The sequence below is a fragment of the Calypte anna genome, chromosome 2 (assembly GCF_003957555.1).
Source record: "Calypte anna isolate BGI_N300 chromosome 2, bCalAnn1_v1.p, whole genome shotgun sequence".
NCBI classification, from domain to species: domain Eukaryota; kingdom Metazoa; phylum Chordata; class Aves; order Apodiformes; family Trochilidae; genus Calypte; species Calypte anna.
In genome coordinates this window covers 75,601,701-75,620,749 of record NC_044245.1, presented here as the reverse complement: position 1 = coordinate 75,620,749, position 19,049 = coordinate 75,601,701, and positions in this window count along the sequence as shown.

Here is a 19,049-nt window from a genome sequence, read left to right as displayed (position 1 = left end):
AGTTTACCTCAAAGGAAAAGGGATTAATTCCCTGGGAATCCTTGAGGATGTCAAAATATTAAAAGTGTCAAATCTTCTGCCTGCAAAAGGATTTTTTATAATTGTTTCAAAATCAAAGGCATCATTAATTTTAACTATGCATGAGTGCCATCAATATCTCACTGAAATACTTTCTGTTTATCTAATCTATTGCATTTCCCTGAAATCGAGACATTAATGCATGCTTGTTTGTTTATGAACATGCTAATATGTATTAATTATTTTTATTGATAAAGAAGATTCTTAATCCTCAATAATGGAATTAAATCTTGTATGAAATTATAATGTCTTATTAGCGACCTAACATACACACAGAAATTTAATTTCTGTAACTTTTCAGTTACCTTTGGAAAGTGGTCTGAAAAACAATGGCCTGAAAAAAAAGTTCCCATTTCATAAGTTTATCTTTTTCCCTTTGGGCTTCTATTCTCTTACAACAAATTAAAAAAAGAATGGTTCTTCATTAGAACCACTCAAAGAAGAAAAAAAGCAACATTTCATTTGGATTACACCCAAGTAAATGCTACAACATAGTGTCAGCCCTAGCTCAAGGTTGCTGTGTCAGTCTTTGGTTTTTGTTTTCATTCTCAGAGTGGAGATTGAATACAGTGGCAGCCTCAAGATACAGCCTTTCAGAAGAGTCCAATTATCTTAATTACTGTACTTTGTCTCTGAGTGAGGCAGCAGCTCCCAGGTTTTTTTCTAAGTTTGAATGTTAATGGAAATCTAGAAAAGGAACTTTTTCTCATAAATGGAACTACCCAGTATCATTCTTTAGTGATGCATCTCCTGATTGTCATTTAAAAATCTGCCTTAGACAAATCCTGATGTGCTGTCTTAGGCACCTGTAGTGCCTGCCAGTAGTCCCTGCTACTATATCAGCTACTTGAAATATTTCTCATTGTTATATTCAAAAATACTTAAACAATACAATGTTGCATCAGCATCTCTCTCATGTAATTGCCATTTTCTGATACTCTGATGCAATTTTTACAAGTCTAGTAAAAAGAGGTTGTTGCATGAAAAGCAGAAGTCATGAAATTCAATTTTTTGGGGGTAGTGGTCTATGTTTCCTAGTCATTCATTTCTCCAGTAGCCCCATTCCTTTTCATGCCCCTGAAGCCCTTTCTCCTTTGCACTCCTCCTACTTCTCCTTACCTCCTACTTCTCCTTACCTCCTACTTCTTCTTACCTCCTATTTCTCCTTAAATTTAATGGAAAAAATGCTGGCTTCAGTTCAGAGATGAAAGTATATGGATTAGATAGATGTTTGCTTCATTACAGAAGAAATACATAACCAGTTACAACTGCTTTTCCTCAACTAAAGTCTTTCCGTTATCAATTTTTTCTCAATTAATAGTAGTAGAATACCCTTGAAAACACTACTCTCAGATGACTTTAACTAAAATAACCAACATTTCTGAAGTTATTAGGAGACATTTACAAATATACAATGGCTGCTGGACAGAACTGATTTTCCTTCTAGTAATTTTATTTTCCAGTTAAGTCTCTTTTAAGGAACTGCACTTGCTGAAAGTAACAGCATGGTTTTCAGTCAGAGACAGCTTCTAGGTGTGATTATATTCAGTCTTTATAGTTACTGCTGGATAATTGTATGCAGGAAGTTCCTTGCTTGTACTTATCAAATCAAGGTCATTGCTTGCTTCTGCTAAACTTCTTATGCTCTGGAAATGGAAGGGCAGAAAAGTGGTCACACCTGTGCACCTCCTATGGAGATGAATGGATGAGACAGGTGAAAAAAAATGACCAAATGAAGTATTCCAACCCATACATGTGATATTTGGTATAAATGTCAAGAGTAATGTGGGTCAAGCTGTCTTTGTCCATGGCCATCATCTTCTTCCTTTTGATCCTGGTCTATGCATTCCTGAATCCGCGCACTTATGCATTTAGTTCCCATCTGATACTGACTCCAGGAGCCCAGTCTGGGATTTTCCCAGGGCTGCTCACAGTGATGTGAGCACTAAGGGAGAGGGACAGACGAGGTTGTGCAATATTGGTTCTGTATATAGTTCTGTATATTTCATTATTTTCTTTTTCATTATAATAATTTCATTAAAGCTATATCATTTAGTTTCCAGCCTGTAAGTATCTCTTCCTTTCTGGGAAGAGAAAAGGGTTAATAGCATCTGGCATTTGTTTGATTTCCAGCCCAGCTTTAAACCTTTACAGTGGTTGCATGCACTTGCATTTCTTCAAGGCACTAGGCTGAAAATACTGCATTAAAACAGTTTGATATTACAGGTAGTTTACGAAGATTTGCTCCAAGCCCCATTCATGGAGTTGTCTGGTGAAAACCTTACTGAAAACAATAGATCAGAGGAACAACATTTAAAATTTTTAAACCAAGGCTGATCTATGAAGTCACATCACCAGCTGAGAAGTGAGCCTTGTTTCTGATAGTATTATAACTAGCATAGATGAAAGGTTAAAAATATTTTCTCTATGGCTTACAAGAAATCTATTTTTTTTTAATATTCTAACTAGGTTCATTTATAGTGTGTGCTTCATTTTTGCTCCCTTAGGGGAAAAATCATCTTTAAATAAAAATTTACAAGAGCTGTGGATAAATGACAAAGCTTAAAAGAGCTTCAGCTTTAAAGAATCCCTGAGGAACTAGAAACTACTAAGGAAAACTCCAAGGTGGACAGCTCTGTTCCAGAGGCAGTAGCTCTGTGTGTCATGCTTAGATTTTGGAATGGTGAAATTAGCTAAGCTATGAAGTGATTTGCACATAGTATTCCTTTTGAGAAAAAAAAAAAATAAAGTTGTGGTGTAAGCTGATATAGAGAGGTTGAAACACTGGAGCTGATTGAATAATTCATGCAGCTTTTCTCCCCTCCAGGATTCGCTGTGGTGAATGTAACCATGATAGCTCTTTGAGGGTTCCTGAATAGAACAGATCAGGTGAATATCCATGAGGTGGTTTGAAGATTTAGCTGAAGAAAACTAAATCAGTTTTATGAAGCTCTGTAGGATCAGATTCCTTGTTACTAATAAGTGTTCAAAGGGTAAGGAGTCCTAGTAAAGATGTTTAAAAGTTGGATGGAAAACATATTTTAAATGCAGTTTTATTCAAAGTTTTTATTATTCACAGTATCTGTTATTCAGTACCCACTGCTTACTAGGTACTAAACTCAAATTTAAATTCAATTAGAAATTGAATTTGTTAGAGATTCAAAAGTAATAGAACTTTTTCCCACCCAAAAGGTTATTAAAAGAATTGAAGAGACTTCAAGATTTGAAAAGAGGTGTTCAGTTAAAAATAATAATAACAGAATGCGAGTTTACATTTTTTTCAGTATTTCAAGGTAACAGCCTTAGAGACCAGTTTAGGTCTCTGAGAAAAGCACTAAAGGAGATGTAAACTGTCATATGACAAGGAACTAGCCCATGGGCCATACATACTACACTAGTAAATCAAAAAATTTCAGGTATTGTTCCCAAGTAAAGGAAATCGATTGGTTTTGTGTTTTTTAAGTTATCAAAATGGTCTATGGTATAATTATGATCTGTTCCTTTTAGCATCCTTGCAAGAAACTCCTGAGTGTGGTTGCTGTATTATCACAGGCTAGAAATAGACAATATGGTTGCATTCACCCATGTTCAAAAAACATAATTCAAGAGTACAGATATGGGCCATTCTGTGCCAGATGGTCTCATGTTCTGCATATACACTGGTATTTATCTTGTCCCAAGATAGATATTTGTCTTACGCAAGAAAGAAGTCACGTTTCACATATTGAAATGTACTTATAAAATTCTTACTATTGTTTCAGAATTAGGGTCTACGGAGATCATTGGTCTACGTGTTAACCTTCTGTATATATTATTATATATGGAGCAGTATGAGGAAAAGACAAAAAAAATCCACTATAGAAAAGTAGAATATAGTAACTGAGTTCGCCTTTAGAACAGTAGAAGGAAACAAAGGACTAAAAGTCTGCAAAAGGTTAGCCCTCTATAAGTTGAGTGAAAATTGACATCAGGGTAAAAGAAAGACATATCATAATTCTCCTTTGTGAGAACAGCTAAATTGTGAGTTCATCTGTAATCCTCATTCATTTGACTGCAAGTACCCAGACAACCAGGATATATTTACCAGGCCATTCAGATGGAAGGTAGCTTTACACCAGCAATATCAAGGACTGTCATTTGCTTGACTAGACATGTAAAGAATGATAAGAAGCATATAATGACTGGACATGGAGTAACAGTTTTAAACTGACAGAGAGTAGATTTACATCAGGTACTAGGACGAAATTCATCACTGTGAAGGTATTGAGACACTGGAACAGGCTGAACAGAGAAGCTGTGAATGCCTCAGTCCTGGAAGCGTTCAAGGTCAGGTTGGATGGGGCTTTGACCGACCTAGTGTAGTGGGAGGTGTGTCCCCCCCATTGCTTGGAATTTGATGATATTTAAGGACCCTTCCAACACAAACCAGTCTATGATTCTATGAGTATGGAAACAGCTAGTGTATGTCATTGAAACTCCTGAATATTTGGAAGGGACCAGTGCTTATCATGGCATGTTTAGTGACCAGAGAAAAGTACATTTCACAGAGAGGGTGGAGAGTAAAGACCATTCTTGTGGCAATGACACAGTGCAGTGAGAGAACTTTAGTACTTACTTATAAGTCAGTCGGGAACAAAGCTTCATTAGATCTGCTCTTTGGGGAGCAATGAAAAGGGAACAGTTACAAAACTGAAGTATAGGTGAGAAAAATTAGTTGGTTTGTTAACTCTCATTATGCCATTTGGGCATAGAAATCCAGGCTCATGGGTACTCATTTGATTAATGGATTCTGTCCAGGCATCAGGAATCTACTCCACATAAGACCTTTCAGGATCAGAGCCCAGTATTTCTGCTAGTGTAATGTACTGTTACTCTTATGATAAATGATATAGACACAAAATTATTAATAGACATGGATGCATACCAGTGAAGTCAATGAGACATTTCCCATTGAAAAACAGACCGAGCATTGGCTCCCTGGGCACAGTATTGATTGAAATCCTAATTTAAATGGTTAGTCATGCTCCATATGCATACAAAGAAGTTACATGTGGCTCAAATAATTCAAATTACACAGATTTTTTTCAGCTGGTACCACACAATTTGGACTTATCTTTTTTTTTTGTGAATAAATTAAATTACCTTTGTATAAGTAAAAGTTCTATTTTTATTAAAAAGAGAAAACAGAGACTACCTTATGACATTTAAGCTCTGAGTGTTTTCTAGATGCTTTTACCAATTGCATAAAGATAGAAACTGATTGAATTAGTTTATAACAGAAGTAACTGTTGAATGCTTAATGTACTTTTTCCTCCAGAGTTATGTCATTCTAAGAACACTGAATGCAAGCCATTTAATTAGCTTAAAGCTAGTGAAATATAACTTTGTGCCTATAAAATATTAATGTATGCCACTATTTCTATTTGTTTATTTAATTACTTTAGAAAAGCATTTACCATTAATGTGGTAAATATCAACTTCATATTCAATCTGAAACCTTATTTTACTACTGAGGTTTCATGTTCTAGATGGGGAAGTTTGCAATCTAGTAAAATAGAGTAAGTTTGTTTTCCACTGGGGTGAGAGTATGATGCAAGAAAAGAAGAAGGGGATGGGAAGTGTCCTAAAACAGTTTGTCCAAAATCCATTTCCTCAAAAGAGCCACTGTGATGGAGAGAGATGATATCTTGCATCAGGAAAATAGCTTTTCATCTTTCCTGACCTTGAGATTTAGAGAAACAATGAGTCTGCTATAATTTGACTCCTGCTCTTGTCTAATCTAAAAACAATATAGACTAAGTAGATTCTATAGAAAAGGTGTTCGTTAGCTATAAGATAGATGGATATTGCTTGCATTTTGCTCCATTTATGAATTCAGCTGTAAATTAATGCAGTTAATTGCTAGTAAAACATTCTAATGAACAATCTAATCTTAGAAAAAACTTGATTAGAACTTATTTATGTTCCAGCTGACCTTCCCCCCTCCCTCAAATTAGTTTGAACTAGGTGAAACCTAATTGGCTTTACTCTTCATTGCCCAGCATTTTGCACAGCATTTCCAAAAATGAATAGTTGCCAAGTGGGTGAAAAAAATAACTTTTATCCATTTATCCACAAGAGAAAATAAAATTCTCTCATTTAACAGTAATTTCTCAGTAACCTTGGAGCAGCTATCTTTCAAAAAATGCTTTTGTACAAACCAAAGCAAATTGTACAAGTTTTAGTTAACTACTTTAAGCAGAATACATAAATACCCTTAAGACACAAGTATGAACTTTAATGACTATTATTACTACTAAAGAAGCCCAAGACTTTGTAAGAGTTTTGGTCTCACACTGATCACACATTGGGGATTCCTTCTATGAATCTCTGTAAGCAAAACAGGAGAGAACTTTGTAGCTTTGATCAAAAATACAAACAGAGGAACAAGCCAATTTTTACTGCCATAATGAAATCGCCCTGTGGTGCACACACAAAAAAAACCCCTTTGTACAGTATTTATGATGCTATCTGTAAGCAGCAATTAGTACACAAAGAGAGATGCTCCACAGTTTCCAAGGATTCACTCTGCCAGCATGCTTTACACTGGTAATTAGCAGCAAGAAATGGTACATCACAAAGTGTCAAGGAGAAATAGAAACTTTGATGAAAAACTAGCTGTTTTCAAGAGTCCGACACTATTTTAAAAAGCCTTTTTCTTTTCCCATTTTCAGTACTCCTTTATTTTAACACCTTTTGGGTGTGCAAATCTGTTCTGCCACCTTCAAAAAGCTAAATAAATCTATTACACAATGTGTACCACAACACAAAGATAAAAACATTTCCATCAGAAAAAAAAAAATCACTTATTGCATTTCCTGAACACCAGCAGTGTGCCTTGAGAAGGAAGCCTAATTCCTTTCTAAGTGTAACCTAGAGCCAGAAAATTCCTAACCTTTCTGCCTAAACATCAAAACCAGGACACTAAAGAGTCAACAACATTTCAAACTCAGTGTTTATCCCAGAGAAGTTTCCCACTATGAATATTCAAAATTAATACCTTCCAGATTCTAAAATGTTCATTCTGGGCTTATTGCTTGAATTCTTTCTTCAACTAGCAGTGCTATCTACCTGTGGAAATAGCAAGTGATGTAAGAATAGGATATAGAAGTAGAACTAATCTTCTGCTCAATCCTTACATCACTATAATCACTTCTTGTTCTGCAAGTCATCTGAATAAGATCAGGATAATTTAATCAGCTAATCATGCAGATCCTGTAGGCAGAGGAAATAATAGTTATCTTCAAAAACAGAGACATGCTCTATCAGTGCTATGCACATTTGTAACTGCAGGCTCCCCTTGGCTTCACTGAATATTAAAAAAGGTGTGAGGTTTTATGTATGTCCATGGAGGAGAAGTTAGAAAGGTACTAAAGGAAAAGAAGGGAAATAAATGACATTAAAAAGGCAAGGCAAAATTACTCAAATGACAAATTTTTTCCCACCATATAATATGGTGGCAACACTCACTCGAGTGACAATTTTTTTTCTGTTACAGTCAGAAGACTTCAAGAAGTCTTCAGGAAGAGAGGAGCAGGTCACAAGCTGTGATCTACCAGAATAGTGCATTCAGCTTGAAATTCCATCTGGAGGATTATGGAGCAAGAGATATGAAGGACAGCCAACATTTTTTTGTATTCTTTGAGAAGGAATTATCTAGTCTTTAGGACATACATAAGGCATCCTACCATATAAAAAAATAAATAATAATTACAAAATGAAGTGTAAATTTTAAAGAAAAGCTTTAAATACAGCGTTTCGTTCAAACTGCTGTGGAATATAGCAGAATTTAAAATTACATATCTATGGCCTTATCATGACAACGATAGTTCTACCCTTCTTTCAGCACAAAGGTGAGTATTCTATGATTCCTTTTTATACATTGTTCTGTATATTACTGTGGCCTTTCAAGAGACACAAACACCAGCATTCCAGAAGGTCCAGTTTCTTTATGTCTTATGCTTTCGTTGAAAAAAAAAAAAAAGAAACCTAGCAAAAGTTTATTGTTTTGCAATCAGCAAATACCTAAGCCTACATATAATGCAATAAAAGAATAACTTTTAAATAACTTCATGCTTCAGATTCAGTAATACACCTGTGGTGTTGACAGATATAATAATTTTACACTTCATGTCTAATCTTTGATGCCTGTTACTTGGAAACTTGATATAAGGCTAGCTGTGAGAAATTTCCCTAATTTAATTTTTTTTCATAGTCTAATAATACTGATGGGACTGAAGCTAATTGGATAACTTCCATCTTGAATACGTTCATGTGGAAGTGCAGCTGTGTTCCAGTGCCATGCATTCCTGGGTGTTTTAAAGGGACCACCATCAAGCCCATGGATAAACCTATTGTCAGATTACAGTGCAATGAGGTGGAGAGAAAAACATTTCTTAAATGAGCATGAACGCCATATGCAGAGCAAGGAGATTCAGAAAAACAGAGTGGAGAATGAATTATATGAGAGATAACATCTCATAGAGAAGTGTTGCATAAGAAGTACTCAGCTCTTCAAGCAGGCTGGGAAACAACTTGTATTTCAAATGGGGGTTTGATCTGCTGTGTCCAGTTTTGGATCAAGAGCTTCCTTTCAGAAATTTTGAAGTAAAAATTATGTTTTAAACATTCATTTTGATTTCAGACGTGTTAAGAAAAATTTTTGGAGATTCAGCTTGAGACTCCAGAATGCATTGGGTTTACAGCATCCTGCTGATAGAATGCAAGAAAATGCCAAAAATTAGTGAGAAATAGGTGTTATAATTTCTCTAAAGGAAGGACCAAAATTCATTCTTCTGTTTTTCAGACTATCATTTTGGTTTCTATTTTCACCTTGTCTATCAAAGTACATGTTCTCTCTTCTTGTAACTGATCCCTATAAATAAACACAAAGGGAATACTAGGCAACAAAAAACATGCCTCTTATGAGCCAAAATATGTGTGGGGTGAATATTACCTCATAGACAAGTGGCAGCTTTGTGATAGCTTGAACTGTGCCAGCATGAAAATTAATTACATTGATGATTTCCAGGAACAAAGTATTTGGAGTACATAGCCTGTGTAGTAGGAAGTGCCTTGTCACTCTGCTTTAGCCTTCAGATACTTCTGTAACAACTAATTTTTTTTTTTTTCAAACTTTTTAAGCACTTCACCTCTGGATTGAAAACAAGTGTGAGAAATTTCCTTCCAAGAGTTAATAGCTTGGAAAGTTGTAAGCAGCAGAAATTAAGCACTTAAAATAGAAAGTACATCCTAACCATGACTATTAAGCTTTTACCTTTGTCACCTCAAGCTGTGAATTCAGTTCTCAAAAGATAAGTGGCATCAGAATAACTCAGTGCTCAGACAAGAGCCCTTTAGGGAACACTCAAGTGCAAATCCAATAGGTATCAGCCTAAGCTGCTACTGAAGTCATACCCATGCAAAGTTTGAGGCTATCCAATGCAAAACATAGAATTATTGTCTTCTCTAACTAATGATATTGTTACTCTGACAGTAACCCTGGTGTTCTCATGTTCTACCACAACCCTAGTGTTCTGGTCCAAGTCCAATTTACATAGTTTCTTTCTATCATCTCAACCTCATTTGGGCATGTGGTTCTCTACATCTTTCTCTGGAGTATTACAGTTTCTCAACAATAACTTCATGTCATCAATAGCAAGATATTCAGTGGTCTTCATTACCATTAAGTAAATATTCAGTGGGAGACTAATAACCACAGATGTTTTGCTCAGACCTTGTCTGTGTCCCTGGACAACCCACACCAAATAGAGTTTTTAGCCTGCTATGCATTAAAGGAGGCATTTAAACAAGACACTTTATCCTCTCTAATTGCTCTTTTTGATCAAAATAAAAGGCAGCTTTATCTCTTTTTTACATCTCATTTGTTCAATAAGGAGTTAAATTTAAGTAATTAAAAATAAGTAAACAATGGTAAATTTAAATATTAAATAGTAAATAGTAAATTGAACTTCAGTCAACTTAATATCCTTCGCCCTATTAAGGTGACACAGAAATATCTTCCAGTCTCAAGCAGATGTTTTGATTTAATATCTATATACATTTCTGACATCAGGCTGTCAGTTATATATATATAACATCTGATAAAGTTTGTAAAAGATTCTATTTGCATAGAATTTATTTTGCAAAAGATTATTTGTCATTCTAACAAGAGAGTAAAGAATCTTTGTAGGGACTGATTTCCCTAATACACTATTTCATCTGAAATTAGTAGGAAATACTAGTGAATTGATAATTCGAAAGTTCAAGCTTCAAACACTTAATCTGGTTGTTCTACTGTTCCAAAGAAGGCATTAATAAATTCAAGGTGGGCACCTTTGTGCTTTTCCCACATTCCTTATCTTTTCTTCCAGCACCTGGCTTTTTCTCATTTTCTGTACCTGTCTCATGTGTGCCCTGGGTGACACTGGTTCAGAAAACATCTCACAGAAATAAATTTAATGACCCCACACCTTGTCATGTAGTTTGTTCTGCAGACACAAGTATTCTCTTAACATGAGCTGATGCTTGTGCTCATAAAACTATTGCCTGGTATGCCCCTTAAACAAATGTCCACAAACACTCTTTTGCTCTGGTTTTCTGAGAAAATGAATCTTATACATTTTCTCAGCTTGTTCTTCTATTTATCTTTCTGTCTATTTCCTCGTATCATGCCTGCTATGCTTGCTACCTACTCTTTGTTTAACTTACCGCATGGATTCAACCTAATTTGGCAAGAGGAAAAGTCATTTCAAATATAAATATAAATCTGACCTTATAAACATTAGAAAGTGACCAGAGCTGCAGCTGCTGCAGTGAGACATGAAGTAATTGTTTTCCTCTTCTGCTAGATGCAGCGATGAATGCAAATTTGTGCAAAAAAATATGCTTACCCCACTTTCATCTTCTATGGGTCCAGCTTTTGGGAAGAGTTTGAATTCACTGGGTCAATAGCAGTATATTTTTGATGTGACGCTACATGCACTTAATTTATATCTATCCTTTCTCCAGAATTTTCCCTTTTTATTATGAGTTCAATTCTGGGTTATAGGGCTGGTCAAAAGTGCTTTTTTGACATATAGAATCCAGAAAGATGTATTATTTCACATGCCATTTGTTAATGAAAATCTGTGGAATTAAGATTTATTGTTTTACATTAGTAATAGTTTGTCAGATATCATCTATATAATAAGGATAATGTCTATATAGTATATAAAACATGGGTGGGAGCAGACAACTTAGGCTATAGTGTGTGCCAAGGATAGCATATTTCCAAATGTCAGGCTTAGATATGCCACCTGGTGTCATCACCATAGATCATCCCTCGGCTTTTTTTTTTTTTAATGTTCTTTTTAATATTCTATGGACTTAACAATTATGGGAAAATCAGATGAGTAATTTTACATATTTGCCAGCTCGAAACACACCAGATGATCTAAGATTTTGTTATATTGATGTAGACATAGAATCATTCTAAGATCCTCAAACCCAACCATCAACTTAACACTACCAGCCAACTAAATTATGACTTCAAGTGTTATGTATGTACATTTTTTTAACACTTCCAGGGATGGTGACTCAAACGCTTCCCTGGGTAGCCTGGTCCAATGCCTGACCACCCTTGCAGGAAAGGAAGTCTTCCTAATATCCAATCTGAGCCTCCCCTGGTGCAACTAGAGTCCATTTCCTCTTGTCCTATCACTGGTTATATGGGAGAAGAAGCCAACCCCCACCTCTCTATAATCTCCTTTCAGGTAGTTAGAGAGAGTCATAAGATCTCACATCAGCCTTCTCTTCTCCAAACTAAAAAAACCCAGGTTCCCTTCATCAGCTTTGTAGCTCTTCCCTGGACATTCTCCAGTAACTCAATGCCCTTCTTGTAGAGAGGGGTCCAAAACACCCCACATTTGAGGTACAGCTTCACCAGTGAAGTGCACAGGGGAACAATCACCTCTCTAGTTCTGCTGGCCATACTGTTTCTGATGCAGGCCAGGATGTTGTTGGCTGCCATGGTCACCTGGGCACAACACTGGCTCATGTTTAGCTGACTGTCAAACATCACCCCCAGATTCTTTTCTTCCAAGCAGCTTTCCAGCCACTGTTCCCCAAGCCTGTAGTGTTGCCTGGGATTGTTGTGCCTGAAATGCAGGACCCAAAACTTGGCCTGGTTGAACCTGATACAGTTGACCTGGGCCTATCCATCCATATGCCTATGATAAAGGCATAGGACAGAAATGAATTATTATATTAGAAATATACCGAAAAATCTGTTCTTTTCCATGGTATATGAAGTCATTCACATGCCATAACAGTAAATACAAAAATGAGCAGTGTTAAGGATGAATGTATGGTTTAGAATATCTTCATTTAGAGATAAATTATATTATTCTAACAACTTTGTGTTCATTGAAACAGGTATTTAGTGTAAACAGCTTAATTTTACTCACCAAGAACACATTGATTTAATATGTATATGCATAATTTTTTCTCTATGCCAGATATAAAAAGTAAACTCCAGTTCTAAAATGGAAATTTGTTAATACTGAAAATTTTGGTGGAAAAAAAATTCTCAATAATGCTAAGGAAATATTCAATTATTAATGCAGTAGAAGGAAAAATACTGCAGTGCAGTAACCTTCAGCAATATTCATGCTCATCAGCTTACTACTTTGTTGTTTTGAAATATTTATACATGCATGCAATAGGGACAAAATCATCAGGGGTGACATTCAAGAGAGTTTTATTGAAAATAAATCTGCATTGTCTCTGAGGGTGAGTTAGTCTGTGTATCTATATAAGAAAAATATTTAAATTTTATTGAGAAGCTCCCATTCCACACGATAAATCATACTGCTTTTCCATGTGGAAACAGGGACAGAGGACAAGGATCTTTCTCTTTGGATTCACTGAGTTGCTCATACTGTTGCCATTAAGGTATAGATCACTAACATGAAACTGGATGGGAACTAGTATCCTTGATTTGAAGCCTAAGTTTGGAGGAATGTGTAATAAGAAATTAAACTCTAAACTCCACAGTCTATGGACTCTGAAGTGTAGGGAGTCAGCTCGAAAGTTTATTCCTGCCTCCTGACATTCTAAGTTTCATTCTGCTCTTCTATGGCTCTAGCTACATTTCACTCACCATCTTCACTGTTTTTTTACTCCTAAACAGAGCCTTAAGCCTCCCTGACAGAACTGTACAGTGCTAAACACCATCTGGGACCAGGGAGGTCTTCTCCCTATGTACACATAAACTGCACAGGGAAACACACAGCAAAACTTTAATACCCCACGAAGGTTATACCTCCATTGGATATTTACAGGGTAAAAATCAGATGGTGACTTCTACTCTTACATGAAGGATAAAGAATATGCATAATGAGTTTTGACCTCGTCAAATGTGCCACTTAACAAGAATAAGATGAGGGAATCAAAACAACTAAAACCAAGACCAGCACACAGAGCTGAGATTCAAAATCACACTTTTCTTTTCAAGGAATCTCTTACAGCAGTAATGGTTTGTATTCACCCATTCAGCATGGTAGGCTGTGTACCCACATCTAAATAATTGAGGCCATAATCAATCAATTCATATACAAAGTAAATAAGCAACCAAACAAACAAAAAACCTAAATCACTAGAGAAATTCAGAAAGATAATCACAAATTATTTGGTAAGTTCAGCCAAGGCATTTTGGTGCACAGCCTTTTTTTCGGTTCCTTATGACTTGTTTTTTCCTGGTCTAAGGCAAAAGTACTATAGGATTCAAACTGCAAAGCTATTGTTACCATGATTTTAACTCACCAAACGGTATCAGCATTTCAATTCTATCTTCTAAAACCTAAGGTGGAATTTGATTAAGTACCAAATTGATTTTAAAATTGCTTTTATGACTTATGAAAGCATTGCTCAATTTGGGCACTTTGAGTATATTCATCTTCAGTTCTGTCTCTGCACTCAGCACTGTGCTGCTCTCCCGGAATAGTTGGCTGTTCTAAATTAAAGGAGTGTACACTTGTCTTTTCCATGTACTGATTTCTGACTTTAGATTGAAATGCTCACCAAAACTCAACATAAAAAGAAACCAGAATCCTATTTTACCTTTTGATATCAGTGCTTTTTTCCTTCTTTTTACTTTTTTTTTTTTTCCTCATTTAGTTCCTCTGATGTCACTGAATGCTAGATTCCACAGAAATCACTGTCACAAAAAATGGTCAAAGCTCTAATCTTAGCATAGGTCAACAAAAAGGATTACAAACCTCCAGGAAGCATTCATAAAACTACTGGAAATATTGCAAATAAATTATTTAAATACTTGTAATTCAAATTAATTGGCAGTATCAATACCATTCTGTGAAAATGAGATTAAACAGAAATTTCCATAGTGTCACCACAGTCCATATACAATAAGGATACAATAAGTATATAAGGATATCATACTTTCAAGAATGATTCAGTATTGTCCACATCAAAATAGTTATTAGAATTATAAAGTGGTTAAATTGAATCATTGTGACTACCTCTTTTAAAATAGGCAAAAATAAACTCTACTCCTGGGAAAATATTTTAAGTTTGAGCAGTCACAGGTGAACTTTAATTGCTTTTTCTCAGTTTCTGCATGCCCATATTGTAATACTTAATTAGTTTCACTGGGTTAGTCAACACTGAAGTGCACATGTATTGATTTGAAATTAGAACAATGTAGAAAAATTAGTCTTCTGAAAAATCAAGCCAAGAGTTTGAAGCTGAGCATTCAAATTAGATAACACTTGCAGAGACTGACATCCTTTGTGCCCTGATGTTTTCTGTGAAGATTGGGAGTAACTCAGCCACCCAGTCTGATCACCCATAATGTTTGTGATTCACTCTACTATTTCATTTAGAGTGCACTAACATTGCTAAGGAAGAGAATAATTATGTTGTATTTTCGAGAGGATAAACAAACACTTAGGACTGCTCAGTGAATAAGGAAGATGAAAGAAATATTTAATTCTTTCTTTAAATGAGGCACTGAGGCATAATCACACTTAGGTATGGAGTGTGAATTAAAATTGCACAACCATACTACATCAAAATCTTAAACTAGGATGCCTAGAAACATTATGGAATAGTGCAGTATGTTAACCTGCTTGCTGCCAGGTGCTCACAAAGCTGTGCTCTCACTCCTGCTCCTGAGAAGGCCAGGGGAAGACAATAATGAAAAAAGCTCAGGAATTGAAAGAAGAATATAGAAATCACCCACAAATTATCATCATGGACAAAATAAACTTTACTTAGTGAAGATTATTTTAATTCATTGCAAATTAAAAATTGAGCAAGAGTGTGAGAGACAAAAATGAAACTAAAAATGCCTTCCTTCCCCTACACTTTCCTTCCCAGGCTCAACATCACTCCTGACTCTTCTACCTCCCCACAGCCTTGAGCAGAACAGGGGTGAAGGGAAGGGAGCTTATGGTCAGTTCAGAACACTTCATGTCTGCCAATTCTTTGACCTAACACTTTCTCCTCACTCCAGTGCAGTGTCCCTCCAATGTGATACCATCCTTCGTCAACTGCTTCAATGTGGGTCCTTCTTACAGGTTGCAGTTCTTCAAAAACTGCTTCAGTAGGAGTCTCTTCCCCAGGGTACAGTCCTTCAGGAACAGACTTCAGCAGCATGGCTTGGTCCCCTGTGGGTGACATCTCTTGCTGTAAAACCTGTTCCTGCTTGCGGTCCTCTCTATGGGTTGCAGTTAATTCCTAATGCCTGATCCAGTATGACCTTTTCATGAGCTGCAGGATGGATGTCTGCTCCAGCACCTGGAGGGCTTCTTTTCCCTCTTTCTTCACTGACCTTGGTGTCTGCAAGCTTGTTTCACATTTTTCTCACTCCTTTCTCTTACGACTACTGCATCATGGTTTTTTTACCCTTTCTGATGTATGTTGTTACAGAAGCTCCATCAGTTTTGCTGATAGGCTCAGCTATGGGCAGCAGCTGGTTTGTTTTGGACCTAGCTGAAGCTAACTCTTCCTGACAGGGAAGACATTAGAAGATGTTCTCTCTTCTCACAGAAGCCACCATTGCACCCTCCTCACTAACAAAACCCTGCTACAGAAAACCAATAAAAACCATCCATCATTCAGGTTTTAAAGAACATTCAACGAAGACCATTTATCATCCATCATCTTCAATCATGATACAGATGGATTGCAAGATCCTTGGATAATGTCTTGTCTCTAGGAAGGAAATATTTCGTAGACTTCTAGAAATGTAAACAATCTAATTTTCTCTTGAGCAACCTACACAGAGTAGGAAAGGAGGCGTTTGTTGCATTGCATCTGCAGAGTTCCTCAAGACTAAGAAGATATCAGAGGACAGCAACCGAGACAAGTATTTCTTCAAAGTGGTGGTTCTGCCCTCCTGTCTAGGAGAAAAAACTGACTAAGGGCTATTCTTGGCTATAGAAATGGCTCTACCATGCTTCTGGAAGTTGTGGAAGTCTCTGTAGATTACACTATAACATCTTTCTCTATGTATTCTTTCAAAATTAGAGACTATATATGCATCAGTTCTTGTTACTGAAGTTTACTGCATACTGCTTAAACTATACTGATTGGAAAATGAGGCCATGCATGAGAGGAGTAATTGTCTGCTACAATGTGTGGCAGTATGACTGTAACAATAATGCAATGTGATTCATATAGCTGAAGTCTTACAGAAATAATTGTAACAGAACCCCCGCCAAAAGATAAACACATTTATTTTTTAAAGACTTTGAAGAAGAGCTATGACAAAAAAATTCAGAAATAGAAACAATATGGGACCATGTGGAGTGATAAAACAGTAGGGGGTTATTACTGGCTTAATTCCAGCAACAATAACCCTTTCAAGTTATTCTTAACATTATATAATGCTATTTAACACATTTAAATATAGATATGCATTATATTCTACACTAAGAAAGCAATACAAATAAAGATAATGCAGAATCTAGTATACTGAAACAACTGTTCAGTGTTATTATATGAGTGTCATTTAGTCAGTTATAAGCCCATGACATTCTCAGGCTTTTTTCTAGCACATGAAGATCTATCTTACCAGAAAATCAAAGCCCAGCTTATGTATCATTGAAGAAAATATAAAAATGTCTATTGATTTTGACAGGTTTTGTATTAATATTTCAAAACACAGGATTAAGGTTCCATAAGTTCACCTCTTTTAAATAACAACAGTGTTAGGAAATTTTATCTCAGAAGAAGAGACTATTATTGGACTAGCCTTGAAGAATGGGATTCTCCATGATGTCTTAGAGCTGAGCATATATCAGCCTTTTTAATTACAATAGTGGAGTTTTTTTACAAAAAAACCCACTGAGGATTCTTGAATATTAGTCCCTTGCATTTAAAAAAAACACATTAATATTTAATATCTGAAAGTAATTTAGATGAAAAAATAATTATAATTACAGTTCTCAATGTTATTTACAATGCCAGCTTTATTTTTAGTGGATGCAGGAAGTGGAAAAAAGGAGCTGTGTAACTACACCAATTTACTTTGCTCATGAAATCCAGTAGTGGGGGGGAAGATCGTCTTAATACAATTCACCCTACCCTTCACTTTCACTTCCAGTAAATCAATCATACTAGGTTGCATAAAACATAATAAGTGCTAGACTTTTTACACAATAGAAAGGAAATTATCATCTTGGGGAATTTTATTCCTGCTTTGTTGATGTCCACTAAAGTTATAACAAAATTGATTAAAAAAATGTGATAATAGAAGAAAGAAAAGGAAGCATAGATACCAAGAAATAAAATAAAAAAAACCCACAAAAACATCCAAACAAAAGCAAACAACCAAAAACAATAACAAGAAGAAGAAGAAAAAAAAGCAAAAAAAACCCCACAAGCATTTTAGGAGTCAAGAAGATATGTGGGGAGAGAAAAGTGAAGTGTAAATCAATAAATGATCAGTAGATAATTATGATCAGTTATCAAAGAAAAGTTATCCTACTGTACCTACTGACAACAAATGAGATAAATCTATCGGATCTTAGAATTTGTTCTAATACAAGAGAAGGTTCAAGAGTTACTGTGCACCAGTGTTGCTTCTGGTCTTTGTAAGTGCTGCTCTGAGGCTTCCTCTAGTTGGTGTTTTCTTCAACCGCGTCAACAAGTTACATGCCCCATAACATCTGGGTTCTTTGCAGTCTTTTATGTAACTGTTTAAACAAGGATATTGCACAATCTTGCAGGTAGGAAACAAAGTCCAAAAAGCCACTGGCTGCAGCACCAAAAAGTTAGAGAAGCTGTACCATTGAGAGAGGCTGTCCTCAGCATTTAGGCTCAGGAGAACCAGTGGGGAGGTATCCTTCCAAATGGTTGCCCAAGTACCTTCTACAAAAATAGTAAACAGTAAACTGGGAGATGGAGCAGCAGACATCTGCCCTTTAGCAGAGAAGATGTGGGACATGCAGCAAAGGTCAGCTTTTTCTATTAGCTGTACACCTAATGCCCACATTTGTCTCTTGTGGTGAATTGCAGGCTCCTGGATTTTGGCAGCCACTGAAAACAGATTGACGTCAGATCTTTGTGTTCAAGTCAGAGAGAAATGTTTGTGAAGTGTTTAGGTCTCTTGAAGCAATATTCAGAAAGGTATCTGGATTTTTACCAACGCAAGTTTGTGAGGAAAATTTGTAGCTTTTAAGAGGGAGATAAAGTCCCTCCTGTTGGGGGCTGAATGAGAAAATAATGTTACAATGAGATATATTTCACTTCATTATTATGACTTAGGCTAGAAAAGATAAATTTATATAAATCATAATGCTCAGGAAAAGAAAGAAAAAAAAAAACTCAATCTCTCTATAATTCTTCACCTCATTCTTTGTGAACTGCCTTTTGTTCTAGGAAGACACCATGCAATAAGCCACAAAACAATAATTGTTTCATTTCTC